The 17,772-nt window shown below is 33.7% G+C and overlaps 1 long non-coding RNA gene across 2 annotated transcripts; it reads left to right on the plus strand.

Annotated features, from left to right (window-relative positions):
* Positions 1 to 667: 667 nt before the first annotated feature.
* On the plus strand, positions 668 to 3,561 carry LOC133881489 (uncharacterized). Of its 2 annotated transcripts, none has more exons than XR_009902531.1 (5): positions 668 to 701; positions 2,333 to 2,408; positions 2,545 to 2,681; positions 2,785 to 2,874; positions 3,430 to 3,561. It is a non-coding gene; the product is annotated as an uncharacterized LOC133881489 (long non-coding RNA). The 2 variants fall into 2 exon arrangements; XR_009902532.1 differs by lacking the exon at positions 668 to 701 and adding an exon at positions 2,133 to 2,239.
* The last annotated feature ends 14,211 nt before the right edge of the window (positions 3,562 to 17,772 follow it).

A 17,772-nucleotide genomic window follows, 5' to 3' on the forward strand; every position in this document is an offset into this window, starting at 1 on the left:
TTTCACTTCTTATAGTTCAAAAAGTTCATGAGAGGTCATCGTAGTAAACAATAATTACGAATCACTCCTAGGCTAATTTTCCATCCACTATGTTAAAAGTTTGAAAAACCAAGGCGGTTCATTGTAATTTTTAAAATTTTTGTAAACAATTAATTTTTGTTTATTTGTTTTGGAATTTATAAGAATACTTTAGTCTTTTTTTTTTTTAAAAAAATATTAATAAAGAAATATATATATATATATATATATATATATATATATATATAAGAAGAAGAAGAAAAAAAGAAAAAAAGAAAAAAAAAGAGTCCAAAGTTGGTCAACCGCATATATATATATATATACAATTCTAATTAGTGGAGGAATCTGGCAGTACTCCCATTCACGATTAACTAGGCTATTGACCAACAAAAAAAAAAAAAAAAAAAAAAAAGTAAAAGAAACACAACTTCCATTAGTTGCAATATATATATACAATTCTAATTAGTGGAGGAATCTGGCAGTACTCCCATTCACGACTAACTAGGCTATTGACCAACAAAAAAAAAGAAAAAGTAAAAGAAACACAACTTCCATTAGTTGCACGCGGGAGACTTTTCCGCACAAACCAAAACTTGTTTGTTATAGTTTAAGAAGCAGAATAAAAAAAACAAAGAAAGCAAAGAAAAGGGGCGCTCATCATCAAAACGGTTTCTTTCTCTCAGGTCTCTCTCTCACTCTCTATCTTGTTTTGATCTGAATTGGGATTTGGGATTTGGATCTTTTATTGTTTAGAGATTAATTTATGTTTATTTATCTGTACGTTTTACTCCCAAAAAAAATTGTGAACCTTTGAATTGGGATTTGAATCTGTTATTGTTTAGAGGTTAATTTTATGTTTATTTTATTTTAGTGCTAATAGTAAAAACAGTGATACCTTTGAATTGAGATTTGGATCTTTTATTGTTAGACAATTTTGGACAAAAGTATGTGTGGTGACACCTAAAACCTATAGATTGATAGCGATATGTGACCTAAAACTTTCCCCTTTTCCACAAAATAGTTTATGAGCAACTTGGATTAATTGTAGTTTTATCTCATGTGGGGTTGGTGATCGTTTCAGGCTTGCAATCAAGACTGATTCGGTTTTTTTTTCTTTTTAATTTATTTTTTCAGAGACTAGGAAATTATTAAATTGCCTACACCAACTAGATTATCACACAAAAACCACGTTTTTGTTGTCATGTACGTCTAAGAGTACTGCATATATGTCTATGTTTTTAATTTTTAATTAAGCTTGATGGATTACTAGATTATTTTTTTAATATGTACTGTGGCTCGATCTCCTTTTTACATTTAGCTTCTATTGCTCATTTAATTTATTGGATGTGCCAATCAGGTAGAAAATTAAGCTTAATTTATTGGATGTGTCAATCAGGCAGAACAATTAAGCTTAATATCTCTCTTAATTATCACAAGAAAACTATTTTTTTTGATGTACTTGTAATTTAGATTCACATGCATATGTGTAGAATAAGAGTCTTTGTGTATTTTAGTTTTAATTAAGCCTAAATGTTTTTTTCTTTTCTTTCTTTCTTGAATTCAAGAAGAGAAATTATGTTACTATTCAACTTTTTGTTTTTTTTTTTTTTTTTTCCAATGGTGAGTAAAATTTGATGAGGCTTCTAGGAATGCTCGAAGTCATGCCTTTTTTTAATTTAAAAGTTTTAGAATTTTGATAAAACATGTTAATCAATCGAAAAGTGTTTCAGAAAGCTAGAGTTATATATTCTTGTATTGTTTAATAAATGTGTATTATTTACAATCATCATTTTTTTTTCTTTTTTCTTTTTCTTTTTTTTTTTTATATAAAAATATATATTTACTTTCTGAGTAATCGCGCGATTTCAATTCCCTTAGTTTTTAATTGGGATGCACTTTTCTTTAGAAAGTTTTATAGTTTTTCAATATGCACTTAGGTGGTTCATAAATAATTGTTTTGAATATTGATGTTGAAGTAAAATAGAGAGTGAGCTACTTTTGGTGTGTTTGTAAATAGTTTGTAAATAATTTGAGGATTTACAAATGAATTGAGATTTTTTTTAGGTGACTTCCCATGTTTTGGTTTTTTTTTTTTTTGGTTGTTGTTGAATTGTCTAATCATGAGCTGTTGTTTTCCATTTCAACTCCCAAGAAGAGGCAGTGAGTGCCATCTACATACAATCAGTTTATAAAGTAACAAATTTGCCATTGATTCTTTTGGGTATCTTTTTATCCTTTGCGTAATAAAAACATTGTATATATTCAAACTATAACATTCCCATTTCTCATGTAAGACAACTTCCTTCCTATGTAGAGAGGAGATCTAAAGGATCAAGGCCAATAATTCGAATATTAGCCATAGGGAAGCATTTATTACTGCTGCCAAAAATGTAAGTACACAATATTCATTGCACAATCACAAACACTGCAAATTTGAAATTGAATTTTTTTATTTTCAAAAGTTTGCTTTCTAGTTTTTTATCAATATATTGAATCTCTTCAAATTTGAAAAAATGACTTCTTAAGAGATCAACAAATAGAAGAAATGCAAAATGAGTCAAATCGACGTATCGATGAGATTCAAAAAGAAGCAAACCGACATGTTGAGGAGATTCAGAAAGAATCAAAGCGCCAATATGATCTTTTATTGTCACGTATTTTAGGTAAAATGGTTGTGGGTCAAATATGCTTTGTTATGCTTTAATTGAACAACAACAGCTAATTTCTGACAGTTGACACCTTTATTTGTTTTTCTATATGTTATAGGAGCACAAGGTCATAATTTTGCTCAATTTGATGGGCAAGGTTAAAGAGATTCGATTCGAAAACTTCACGTCTTTTGTGCTATAGAGTATGGTATGTTTCCTTCGAACTTTATATTTGGAATTAAGTTGCATAGCTTGTATATTTGGATGTTTTATTTGAATGAGAAGATAAAAGGTATTTAAAATGGAGCAGCTTGTGTTTTCACTTCAGATGCATTATTTCTTGAAATTTACTTTATGGTCGGTTATGCTCTTCATAAATAGTTCCGTATCCATGTCCTTGCTTTATCTACTCTGAGAGATTAAGGGCCTAGTTGATTTTAGCATATGGTCTGGTAATTGTATTGTTTCTTGGTACAATTTGGTATCTGTTTATTATTTGACTTAGGTGTGTATCCTTTTACACTTCGAATTTCTATTGGATTCATAAGTTTAGAAAATGGCTCTTTAAGTAGTTTAATTCCGTAGTATTCAACTGTTGGATTTGATGCGTTGAACATGCTTTAGTGTTCCAATATATTTTTTAAGGAGGATCTCAATGATTGCTTATTGAAATATAGTTTTTATTTTTATTTGAAGTGTAGTGTTATATTTCTGTTTGGGCTTCAGTTTGCTAATAGCGATTATTTATTTGTTCTTTTGTCAGGGGAATCTACCACCGTCGACACTCTTGTGGCTTATGTTAAATTATAGTTGCATTAATTAAATTTTGGATACACTTAATGTTTTATCAGATTTTTGGATGCACCAAATGTTCTAGATGTAATTTGACGAGGAAGACTTAGTTTTTAAATACTTAATGTTTTATCATATTTCGTTTTGAGGATGATTGTTATGCTTAAACAATTTGGCAATTAGGATTGCATTTTAGTTATTTCTTGTATTTTTTTCTTCTTTTTTTTAATAAATATAGATAGATGCTTTGCTTAAAGAGGTGAGCCGATGGCAAACCAAAATTCTATTTTTGGTTTGTTATCTTTTCTGCATATTAATAAATGCAATTTAGATAATTCATACCAAACATTAAAATATTAATTGGCAAAAAAAAAATGTAATTGACACAATTTTTTATTAAAAAAAATTATTTATCATTAGTGATGACTTACGTAGTCGCTAATTAATATGCAAAATATCATTAGCGACGACACAATGTCGTTGTTGTTGTGTGCACATTAGCGACGACACAATGTCATCGCTGTTGTGTGCACATTATTGTGTGCACAATAGCAACGACACAATGTCGTCGCTGTTGTGTGCACCATTAGCGACGACATAATGTCGTCGTTGTTGTGTGCACATTAGCGACGGCACTGAGTCGTCACTGTTGTATGCACCATTAGCGACGACACAATGTCGTCGTTGTTGTGTGCACATTAGCGACGACACTGAGTCGTCGCTGTTGTGTGCACCATTAGCGACGACACAATATCGTCACTAATGTGTACATCATTAGCGACGACATTGTATCTCGGGAGGCATTTTTAGCAACCATTATTTGTAATAATAGCGACGACAACTGTTGTCGCTAATAGTCATTATCAGCGACGAAATAAAAAGTCGTCGCTATTTAGTCTTTAACGACGATGTTTTAGCGACCACTTTTGCGACAACCAAAGTCGTTGCTAATAGTCAATAGCAACCACTTTAAGGGTTATAGCGACGACTCAGGGTCGTCGCTAAAGACCATTTTTCTTGTAGTGCCCTTTGATACAACCCAACAACGACAACTCCCCACCGAGGCCGACAACACAATTTTTTCCTAAGAATAGCACTTGATCCCTCCAACTCTCCACTTCCACCCACCTCTTCCCCTCAATAACCAACCCGAAAATCTTAAATTGAAACGTCCTCTCGCTAGAACTTATCAAAAACCTCATCATCACCATTACCAACACCCACATCCCAAAATTTCAAATATACATCAACCAACAACAATCTACCATTGCACTCAACTAGAAACCAAGTTCAAATCCAACGACAACCTAACCAGCACAGTCCTCCCTGTACAGTTAACGACGTAAAACTCTACTCGGAACAAAACGACATTGCTGTACCGTGAAGGCATGTCATGGATTATCGTCCACCACTTGTCCTCAGCCTTGAACATAGCCAATCTTCAAGAACGAGAATGCATGGTGAGTAGCGAGAATTTATTGTGGAGGCCAGTTCTTGAAATTTTGCACCTGCAGTCACCAAATTAGTACTTCACACATCATATGTATTGACGACTTATACTTAGCTGTGTGATATATATATCACATGAATACGATAGAATTGAGTAAAAATATTATTGTTTTGTCAAACTTGGTTCTCGTAGGCCCTTGTTAAAATAATAATGATACATGAATTTGTTATGATATACTTAACAAAAATCTCATGTACAGAAACTTCATTTTAGAGGTCCACATTTTGAAGTTTCACACGAACCAAAACTTGGATCTTTTATTTATCGATTTTTGCTTCCATAATTTTGTAAATATTGATTGGAGTGTGAGGGGTCCTTATGGAATACCTTACGCTGAAATTGTAATTTTATGACTTGCAAAGAACACATTGGGGCAACAAGTTTTTTTTTTTTTGGATAAATAAGTATAGTGTCACAACCACATCAATAACAACTAAATTAGAGAGAGAATAAGAAACCAGAAGTTGTTTTGTACACAAAAAAACGATTCTAGAACTAAATCCTACAAAACTTGACTCCACCACTAATTCTAGAAAATCATAAGTTCACAACCAAAATTGGAAACAACAACTTAGAAATTTTGGTAGAAAAAGGAAAATAAAAATTCAGTACTCTTTCTGCGAGGATAAGAGTTAATAGTGATCTTGCATCTATAAGATAACATAAACAAAGTCAGAAAATATTACTTATTTTCCCAAAACCGCTCATTTTTGTAGGATGCATCATTTTTGTTTAGCCCTCTTGACTATCCACCATGTTGGCTTGTTTGAAGGCTTTGAACAAGACCATGTAGGCTATCGGAGATCTAATAGAGTAAGCTGAATATTTATGGCAAGGAGAGTTGAAAGAGGGAAGAAATTTAAAATGATAGAATGCTGAAGAGTGGTAATTATTCAGTATGTCCGTTGTAGTGTACGATCAGTGAGTCACGTGTTTGGTGTGGTCAATACTCATGCAATTTTCATGGGAGTCTTCGGGGCTTGTCATGTGTCTCTTAACATATGAGAAGTATATACTTTTATAATAGAAGTGAGGAGCACATATCTTTTTAAAAAAATTTTGATCAACCTTATTAATGCAATTAAAAAAAATATATGATTTAATTCACATAATATATAATAAGAAACTTTTTCGAATAAAGTTTGAGAAAACTCAATCCAAAGGAAGGATTTTTTTTCCTCTAATTGAATAATACTGGATGGAAATTGGAAATATATATCATCTAAACCTAAAAAATGATTCAAAAAGAAAACCGAATCCCACAACATCCCACAACTTTCCCATCTTATTTCCCACATCCGAATAGAATTCCAAAGATGGATAATTATTCAGTATCTCAATTGTAGTGTATGATCAGTGAGTCACGTGTTTGATATGGAGTGATCTTGCATCTATGAGATAACATAGACCAAGTCAGAAAATATTACTTATTTTCCCAAAACCACTCATTCTTGTAGGATGCATCATTTTTGTTTAGCTCCTCCCTGACTATCCACCATGCAGGTTGCTTGAAGGCTTTGAACAAGACTATGTAGGCTATCGGAGATCTAATAGAGCAAGCTGAATATTTATGGAAAGGAGAGTTGAAAGAGGGAAGAAATTTAAAATGACAGAATGCCGAAGAGTGATAATTATTCATATGTCAGTTGTAGTGTATGATCAGTGAGTCACGTTTTTGGTGTGGTCAATAGTCATGCAATTTTTATGGAAGCCGTCGGGGCTTGTCATGTGTCTCTTAACATATGAGAAGTATATACTTTTATAATAGAAGTGAGGAGCACATATTTTTTTACTAAAATTTCTATCAACCTTACAAATGTAATTAAAAAATATATGATTTAATTCACATAACATATAATAAGAAACTTTTTCGAATATAGTTTGAGAAAACACAATCCAGAGGATGGATTTGTTTTTTCCTCTAATTGAATAATATTACATGGAAATTGGAAATATATATCATTTAAACCTAAAAAATGATTGGAAAAGAAAACTGAATCCCACAACATCCCACAACTTTCTCATCTTATTTCCCACCTCCAAATGGAATTCCAAAGAGTGGTAATTATTCAGTATGTCAGTTGTAGTGTATGATCAGTGAGTAACGTGTTTGGTATTGAGTGATCTTGAATCTATGAGATAACATAGACCAAATCAGAAAATATAATTTATTTTCCCAAAACAGTCATTCTTGTAGGATGCATCATTTTTGTTTAGCCCCTCTTTGACTATCCACCATGCTGGCTTGTTCGAAGGCTTTGAACAAAACCATGTAGGTTATCGGAGATCTAATAGAGCAAGTTGAATATTCATGGCAATGAGACTTGAAAGAGGGAAGAAATTTAAAATTATAGAATGCTGAAGAGTGATAATTATTCAGTATGTTAGTTGTAGTGTATGATCAGTGAGTCATGTGTTTGGTGTGGTCAATAGTCATGCCATTTTCATTGGAACTGTCAGGACTTGTCATGTGTCTCTTAACATATGAGAAGTATATACTTTTATAATAGAAGTGAGGAGCAAATATTTTTTTACTAAAATTTATATCAACCCTATTAATGCAATTAAAAAAAAATATATGATTTAATTCACATAATATAATAAGGAACTTTTTTAATACAATTTGAGAAAACTCAATCCGAAGGAAGGATTTTTTTTTTTCCCTCTAATTGAATAATACATCATGGAAATTGAAAATGTATATCATCTAAACCTAAAAAATGATTCAAAAAGAAAACTGAATCCCACAACATCCCACAACTTTCTCATCGTATTTCCCACATGCGAATAGAATTCCAAAGAGTGGTAATTATTCAGTATGTCAGATGTTGTGTATGAGTAGTAAGTCACATGGTTGGTGTGGAGTGATCTTGCATCTATGAGAAAACATAGACCAAGTCAGAAAATATTACTTATTTTCCTAAAACCGCTCATTCTTGTAGGATGCATCATTTTTGTTTAGCCCCTCTCTGACTATCCAACGTGCTGGCTTGCTTGAAGGCTTTGAACAAGACCATGTAGCCTATCAAAGATCTAATAGAGTAAGCTGAATATTTATGGCAAGAAGAATTGAAAGAGGGAAGAAATTTAAAATGATAGAATGCCGAAGAGTGGTAATTATTTAGTATGTCAGTTGTAGTGTATGATCAATGAGTCACATGTTTAGTGTGGTCAATAGTCTTGAAATTTTCATGGGAACTGTCAGGGCTTGTCATGTGTCTCTAATTAACATATGAAAAGTATATACTTTTAAAATACTCAATCCAGAGGAATGATTTTTCTTTTTCCTTTAATTGAATAATATTGCATGGAAATTGAAAATATATATCATCTAAACCTAAAAAATGATTGAAAAAGAAAACTGAATCCCAGAACATCCCACATCTTTCTCATCTTATTTCCCACCTCCGAATAGAATTCCAATGAGTGGTAATTATTTAGTATGTCAGTTGTAGTGTATGATCAGGGAGTCACGCGTTTGGTGTGGAGTGATCTTGCATCTATGAGATAACATAGACCAAATCAGAAAATATTACTTATTTTCCCAAAACCACTCATTCTTGTAGGGTGCATCTTTTTTGTTCACCCCCTCCCTGACTATCCACCATGTTGGTTTACTTGAAGGCTTTGAACAAGACCATGTAGGCTATCAGAGATCTAATAGAGCAAGCTGAATATTTATGGCAAGGAGAATTGAAAGAGAGAAGAAATTTAAAATGATAGAATGCCGAATAGTGGTAATTATTTAATATGTCAATTGTAGTGTATGATCAGTGAGTCAAGTGTTTGGTGTGGTCAATAGTCATGCCATTTTCATTGGAATTGTCGGAGCTTGTCACGTGTCTCTTAACATATGAGAAGTATATACTTTTCTAATAGAAGTGAGGAGCAAATATTTTTTTACTAAAATTTCTATCATCCTTATTAATGCAATTAAAAAATATATGATTTAATTCACATAATATATTAAGAAACTTTTTTGAATACAGTTTGAGAAAACTCAATCCAGAGGAATGATTTTTTTTCCTCTAATAGAATAGTACTGCATGGAAATTGAAAATATATATCACCTAAACCTCAAAAATGATTCAAAAAGAAAACTGAATCCCACAACATCCCACAACTTTCTCATCTTATTTCCCACCTGTGAATAGAATTCCAAAAAGTGGTAATTATTTAGTATGTCGGATGTTGTGTATGATCAGTGAGTCACGTGTTTGGTGTGGAGTGATCTTGAATCTATGAGATAACATAGGTGAAGTCAGAAAATATTACTTATTTTCCCAAAACCGCTCATTCTTGTAGGATGCATCATTCTTGTTTAGCCCCTCTCTGACTATCCAACATGCTGGCTTGCTTGAAGGCTTTGAACAAGACCATGTAGGCTATCAGAGACTAATAGAGCAAGCTGAATATTTATGGCAAGGAGAGTTGAAAGAGGAAAGAAATTTAAAATGATAGAATACCTATGTGGACCAATAAATGTGAGAGATAGTAGAAAGAGTGTAGTGAGACCCTGATTTTTTAACAACATTACTGGTCCGCGTAAACAAGGGTGGGATAGCAGCGAGATTGATGTGTACAACCAAGCATTTTTCATGATAGAATACCGAAGAGTGGTAATTATTTTGTATGCCAGTTGTAGTGTATGATCAGTGAGTCACGTGTTTGGTGTGGTCGATAGTCATGCAATTTTCATGGGAGCTGTCAAGGTTTGTCATGTGTCCCTTAACATATGAGAAGTATATACTTTTAGAAAACTTAATCCAGATGAAGGATTTTTTTTCCCTCTAATTGAATAATACTGCATGGAAATTGAAAATATATATCATCTAAACCTAAAAAATGATTGAAAAAGAAAACTGAAGCTCACAACATCCCACAACTTTCTCATCTTATTTCCCACCTCCGAATATAATTCCAATGAGTGGTAATTATTCCGTATGTCAGTTGTACTGTATGATCAGTGAGTCACGTGTTTGGTGTGGAGTGATCTTGCATATATGAGATAACATAGACCAAGCCAAAAAATATTACTTATTTTTCTAGAACCCTTCATTCTTGTAGGATGCATCATTTTTGTTTAGCCCCTCCCTGACTATCCACTATGCTGGCCTTCTTGAAGGCTTTGAACAATACCGTGTAGGCAATCAGAGATCTAATAGAGCAAGCTGAATATTTATGGCAAGGAGAGTTGAAAGAGGGAAGAAATTTAAAATGGTAGAATGCCAAAAAATGGTAATTATTTAGTATGTCAGTTGTAGTGTTTGATCAGTGAGTCACGTGTTTGGTGTGATCAATAGTCATGCAATTTTCATGGGAGCTGTCAGGGCTTGTCATGTGTCTTTTAACATATGAAAAATATATACTTTTAGAAAACTCAATCCAAAGGAAGGATTTTTTTTTTTTTCCTCTAATTGAATAATACTGCATGGAAATTTGAAATATATATTATCTACACCTAAAAAATGATTGAAAAAGAAAACTGAATCCCACAAGATCCCACAACTTTCTCATCTTATTTCTCACTTCCGAATAGAATTCCAATGAGTGGTAATTATTCAGTGTGTCAGTTGTAGTGTATGAGATAACATAGACCAAGTCATAAAATATTACTTATTTTCCCAAAACCCCTCATTCTTGTAGGATACATCATTTTTGTTTAGCCCCTCCCTGACTATCCACTATGCAGGCTTACTTGAAGGCTTTGAACAATACCATGTAGGCTATCAGAGATCTAATAGAGTAAGCTGAATATTTATGGCAATGAGAGTTGAAAGATGGAGGAAATTTGAAATGGTAGAATGCCGAAGAGTGGTAATTATTCAATATGTCAGTTGTAGTGTATGATCAGTGAGTCACGTGTTTGATGTGGTCAATAGTCATGCAATTTTCATGGGAGCTGTCGGGGCTTGTCATGTGTCTCTTAGCATATGAGAAGTATATACTTTTATAATAGAAGTTAGGAGCACATATTTTTTTAATAAAATTTCTATCAACCTTATTAATGCAACTAAAAAATATATGATTTAATTCACATAATATTTAATAAGAAACTTTTTTGAATACAATTTGAGAAAATTCAATCCAGGGGAAGGATTTTTTTTTCTTCCTCTAATTGAATAATACTGCATGGAAATTGGAAATATATATCATCTAAACCTAAAAACTGATTCAAAAAGAAAACTGAATCCCACAACATCCCACAACTTTCTCATCTTATTTCCCACCTCCGAATAGAATTCCAAAAGAGTGGTAATTATTCATTATGTCAGTTTTAGTGGATAATCAGTGAGTCACTTGTTTGGTGTGGAGTGATCTTGCATCTATGAGATAACATAGACCAAGTAAAAAAATACTACTTATTTTCCCAAAACTGCTCATTCTTGTAGGATACATCATTTTTGTTTAGCCCCTCCTTGACTATCCACCATGCAGGTTGCTTGAAGGCTTTGAACAAAACCATGTAGGCTATTGGAGATCTAACAGAGTAAGCTGAATATTTATGGCAAGTAGAGGTGAAAGAGGGAAGAAATTTAAAATAATAGAATGTCGAAGAGTGGTAATTATTCAGTATGTCAGTTGTAGTGTATGATGAGTAAGTCACGTGTTTGGTGTGGTCAATAGTTATGCAATTTTCATTGGAGCTGTTTGGGCTTGTCACTGTGTCAGTATCAGTTGATGATTATCAGTCTAATTATTAGTCGAAGCATGAAAGTTTATTTGTGATAGATGGGTGGAGCAGTTTGTAATTGACAGGTTCTTCTTTCTTTTAATTTTAAATTTAGTGGTGGAAAGTATATATATTCCCTCAAACTATCACCTTATTGTTAATATATTTCAAATTATCAATTGTGTCAATGTCATTTCAACAAAAATATCCTTCATAAATTATTATTTGAAAAAAAATATTAAAAAAACCAAGCCACCCATTCATTTTTTTTTATTTTTTGAAAAAATAAAATAAACCGAGGTTGCCAAATGGTTACCCCCCCCATTTGGCAACCTTGTTTTTTCTTTTAATTTTGAACTTACAAGGATATTTTTGTCTTATTAATTTGGGGTAGTTACGTTTTTCCCCCATCAACTACCAGTCATTGTCAATATGCCCCCATGAATTGACACCTCGACCAAAAGAGAGTATCCAACTACTATTTTTATGTAGTTTGCCCCCATCCGTCAGTCAAACCTGTTAACTCGAACGGTCAAAGGGCTATGTGCGCCTCACGTGCCGTCTAAGCTGATTTCCTTCCCATTTTGCTCTCAGCCTCGATTGTTTGACAAATCTGAACAAAAAAAATAAAAATAAAAATAAAAACAATTCAAAAGAGGAACACTCGAAGCTTCTTCATGTCATTTTCATATCTCCCACTTCAACTCGAAACAGCAGGAGTTCTTAAGGTGTTGACTTAAAGAGCAACAATGTCGTGTTCCCTGAAGAGCGAAGCTACGTCTTAGGAAGCCCTTGTGCCGATGTGGACTACCTGCACCTTTGAAGACTTCCTTCACTAAGGACAACTTTGGCCATTTGTTCTACGGTTTTATTAACTTTGAGGTAAGCATTTTTTTCATAGATCTGTAACTTTATAAAGATTGATTTTCAGACGTGATGGGTTCTTCTATTATATGTCATAGATAATGGGTAATTGTTTTTAGGGTTTGAAAGTTTAGATCTTAGATCCAGATTCTTGTTTTTGGAAATTTTCTTTTGTTGTTGTTGAGCTGTTTCTTGTTTTTGCCCGAGTTGTTTTTGTTTTTGTTTTTGTTTTTGTTTTTTTTTTTGGGTCATTTTTTTTGCCCGATCTGTTTCTTCATCGCATATTTTTTGTTTTTGGGTTAAGTCGAAAACATGCTATGTAATGCTATGTTACTGTGTACGATTGAGGTTTATAGATAGTAGATAGTAGATAGTAGTTTTGAGAAGTGAGTTCCTTCTTGTTTTGGTAGTTACGATTTTGCTTTTGTAGAGTTTTATTGGCCCCTTTGTCTTAATGTGTATAATGGTGCATGTGCTTGTGTGAATATTTATGTCTGGATGTAATATTTTGTCAGAAAGTATTAATCACGGCAAGCATTAGAGATATGAAGTATGAACTTTGTGGTATAAAGATACTCAACATAGTGACATTATAGTTTATGATGTTTAGGCTCTGTTGTTTATCAGTGAGTAGCCAACATTAATAGTGTTAATGTAGTCTATAGCTTGTTAACTACCTAAACTTATGAAAATAACACTCAGTCCCACATTAATAGTGTTAATTATGTTAGTAAAGTGATACCAACTCTTAATTATAATTGGCCTTTTATTTAATTTTTTTTAACGTTGATAAACTAACTTGATTTTATGGCCTTTAATTTGAATAGGTTGGTCGATTGTGTGGATTCTTCCAATGGAAAGATACTGACATGTGTGACCATGCCAAACGATTGTTGGGTCGTTTTCAACACAAATTCACGACTCAGAACAAACATATTACGGAATTGAATGCGAAGTTAAACATTGAAGCAGTCCAAGACAAATATTCAACTTTTGGCAATTTCCTGGATTTTTTTAGTTTCTTTGTAGCTGTGTTTTGGGGCAACTATTATGTTGCATGTAATGGACATTTGCACTACAAACAGCTACCATGAAAAAAATGGTTTATGTAACTTTGTTATTCGATATGTAAGTTTGAAACTTTGTAGTGTATTGTATATTGGTAAACTTGTAATGACTAATGTACTTGTAATATAGTGTTTGTAATGACTAATGTTCAAATTTGAATTCGGTTGGTAGCTCAATGTCTTACTTTGTAATGTGTGTTGTATTTACTAATGTATATGCAGCATGTTTGTAATAGGATGTTTTTGAATTTGGTTGGTAGCATATGGTAGTTCAATGCCCTACTTTGGTTAGGGTTGTTAGTTTATGGTGGCATTTTGACAATTATAGTTAGTTTATGGGGGGAAATGTAAATAATTTGTACTATTAAATGGCATGAAATTTGGTATTGGCGATTGTAAATTGATCAATATTACACAAAAGTTTGACAACCCCAAACTGATTCAGTATTGCATGTTTATTTGGCCTGAATTCTCCAACAAACCTATAGTACAATATTTCCAACATACCAAAAAAGGGGTAATTTCCAACCACAAGACCAACATAGTTTATCAATATATATTTACATGATACCTACACCAACTCCAAATTGATTAATTACATTCCCTGTAGAAACAACAACTCTATTTGGCCTCTCATCTCCAACAAATCTAAATAACAATATTTCCAACAACAAACACAACATAGGTTATCAACCTAGATTTCCTACAAACCTAAACACATGCACAACAATCTTGTCACCAACATCAATATCATGAAACTAACATAGTCCACATAACCAACAACAACAATAACCAATTGTTTACAACAACAACAATAACAAATTGTTTCCAACAACATTACAAAAAATAGCATACAAACATTGTTGCTCCATAAGCACAAATTCAAGAACTCCAAGGACACCCTTTGGCCTTACTAACACAACCATAATGTCAAACTGTCACTTCATACATAAGCAACAACACCAAAATGTTCCCTGCTCTTTTTCAACCAACCTAAACACATGCACAACAATATTTTCAGTATCCCATCAAGGCTGCCATCTTGGCCTTTTCCCTTTGTCTTTGTTCTTGACTTCCATGCATTAGATACCCTTCTTAACAGTTGATACCAGGACTCTTGTAGATGTCCTTGAAGGTTCCCGAATGACTCCTAATGCCCTAGCGGGTTCCCGAATAATCACTGCTGGTGCAGTTGCTGGTTGACGAGCATCCTCTGTGAGACCAACAGTTGGTATTTATTTATTGGGATCCGGGTTCTTAAACGTAGGTAACAACCTACCAGATCTTCTAGTAGGTGCACCATGATATCCAAGGCTCAATGTCTTTTGTCTAGGAGGTGCAGTTGTGGTATTTAATTATAAATAGAGTTTTACGTGTTCATGTGTGTATTTACATACATTTGTAGGGTTTCCTTTTCCTGATGGCCGAGTATGCATTGAGTCAACTTTTGTCTTAATCCTTTTGGTAGAAGGAGATTGCATATGCAATATAGTCATTAGAAATAACACAAATATATAATACGATAATAATAAATGTTATTGATACATACAAAAACAGTACTAGATGCGATTCTCTTGCTAGGCCTTGAGACATGAGGTGATTGTGTAGGCTGTGAATTATCAGCAATTGGCTGAGAATGAATCTGGAACACAAAACAACCAAAGTTAGGAAAATCATTACCTGTTATGGTAATGACATTTTATTATAAACATATGTTAAGGATATATACTTACATCAGCAAAGCTCAACTCCATTGCAGTGCTTGGAGTGGACACCCTCTTCCTCCTAGGGCAAGTCCTAGCGTTGTGGCCAACCGCCCTACACTTTGAGCATCTCATGGTCACACCACCCTTTCTCATGCAATATGGATTTCTTAGCTCATCAGGACCCCTTCTCCTCACCTTCTTGGGCATGCCTGGGGCAGCTCTAAAAACATGTGGGTAAGCCATTTTGTAATACTCAACACTATAATATTGATGCTAGTACTGTTCATGCTTGGAGGAATGATATAAAATGGCTAAGATGGCATGTGGGCATGGAATGCCAGTCATGTCCCACTGCCTGCATCTACAACTACGGTGTGTCAAGTCAACCACAAAAGAGTCATAACTGCACTCCACTTCATAGGGCCCCTCCCCAGCATAATGTGAAGTGCACTTTGTGGCATCCTTTCCACATTGATCCCTTTGCCAATATCTTTGGGCTCCACTCCCCTACATACTCCCTTATTCCCTGCCTCTTCTTCTGGTATCGCCCATCAACTTCTTCCTAATCATCTCTAACATGGTAATGATTCGCTTGTCTCGAGCTTTGATGATGTAGGAGTTGAAGCACTCACATAAGTTGTTCATGATCTAGTCGCACTTCGGGGTGATGTCAAAAAAAACCCTAGCCCATATATGGGGGTCAATCTTCTTCACATAAGCATGAGTAGCTAGACTTAATTTTTTCATAGCCTCCATTTCCCTTTGGAAACCATGAACAGTATATGCAACAGCTGCTTTCCATAACTTGTTTTTTAGCACCAGTCCTTTGTGCCCTTCGCCCCTAAAGTTAACATACAAGTGTCTCAAACATATGCAATGCGGTGCACTTGGTAGGACCGCCTCGAAGCTTGGTATCAACCCTTAGGCAGAAAACAACAAAAGAATATATAAAAATAGAAAACAGAGTCCACACCAGGGCTGGCAAAACGGGTTTGAGGGTCGAACCTATTACGACTCGTGGCGACCCGCAACCCGTTTAAGCTAGACCTAAACACAACTCATTTATGTTAACGGGTCAAGGCTCTAGACACGACATGACACGGCAATTTCACAGGTCACCCGACACGACCCGTGAAACCCGTTTGACCCGTTTAGCTTAAAAGTGATTTTTTTTAAATGAAATAATAATAGTGTTTAATAATTCATCTCTAGAAATTAAACTCCTAGTAGGCTAGCACCAAATCACTTAATATGCTTAATTGTCTAATCAAATAACAAAAAAGAAAAAAACTACATCATCATTACAAATTTACAAATACAAATACAAAAAACTACATCATAATTGTCCACTCTTGATTCCTTGAATGACCCACAAATATGCTCATTGTCCATCAAATTGGGTCCAACGCAGGTTAGTTTGACATGCCCATCTTTGTCATTCAGCTCCAATACCGAAAGGAAAAAAAAACAGAGTAATTACATTAGGAGGTGAAAAAGTTCTAAATATTTTCTCTATGGCTAAAAAACAGAGGATGATAATCAGACATGGAGAATTTCTATCAAGTATTTGTTTTTTTAGCATGGTTCATGCCAAAATATGTGATCCTGAAGTACAATCCTCTAGCTATTTTATGAAGACCATGCTAAAACAAAAACAATAACATAAGAACAAAAGAAAGAACAGGGGATCTCACATGAACTGATACTATCCAATGTCCAAACATCTTCTTCTTCATTATCCACCTTCATTAAAGTTTGTTCTATATCAAAAGATAAAAGAAATTGATGTCATTAAAGTAAGATAAAAAATACAAGTAATGAAGAAATTAAATATGCAAATAACTAATATTACCTTACTCTCCATATAACCAATCTTTAGTGCAAACCAATGCCTCAACAATATCAGGCTTGAGTGAACTCCTATATTGATCAATCACACGTCCACCAATACTAAAAGTGGATTCTGAAGCAACAGTAGAAATATGAATACTCAAAATATCACGAGCCATGACAGCTACTTCAGGATAACGAAATTCATTTCCTTTCCAAAATGAAAGGATGTCAAATGTCGTATTCTTCTCCAAATACTTGGGTTCATCCAAATAAAGTTCTAACTAAGTCTTTTGTGCATCAACATCAACTCCATCAAATGCTAGAAATCCTACATGAACAAAAGAGATAATATAAACATAAAATTAGTAAGTGGTTATGAGTATATATACTAAGTTACTAACAAGCTAAGAAACTTGTGATATTATTCACCTTTTCCCAATCTGAGTCTTCTTGGGGCTGAACAACTGTGGAGCTTGAAGTCCTAGGAGCACTATACTCCATAAAAAGTTTGGTTAACGTTTGTGTCACATTCTCATACTCTTGAGATTCAGCTCCATAAATCTTCATATAGTAGTACTTTACAAGGCACAGCTTGTAACGAGGATCTAAGACAACTGCAATGGCCAACACTAAACTGAATTTTGATCAATATTTCTCAAAT

This window comes from Alnus glutinosa, chromosome 11 (assembly GCF_958979055.1).
Source record: "Alnus glutinosa chromosome 11, dhAlnGlut1.1, whole genome shotgun sequence".
NCBI classification, from domain to species: domain Eukaryota; kingdom Viridiplantae; phylum Streptophyta; class Magnoliopsida; order Fagales; family Betulaceae; genus Alnus; species Alnus glutinosa.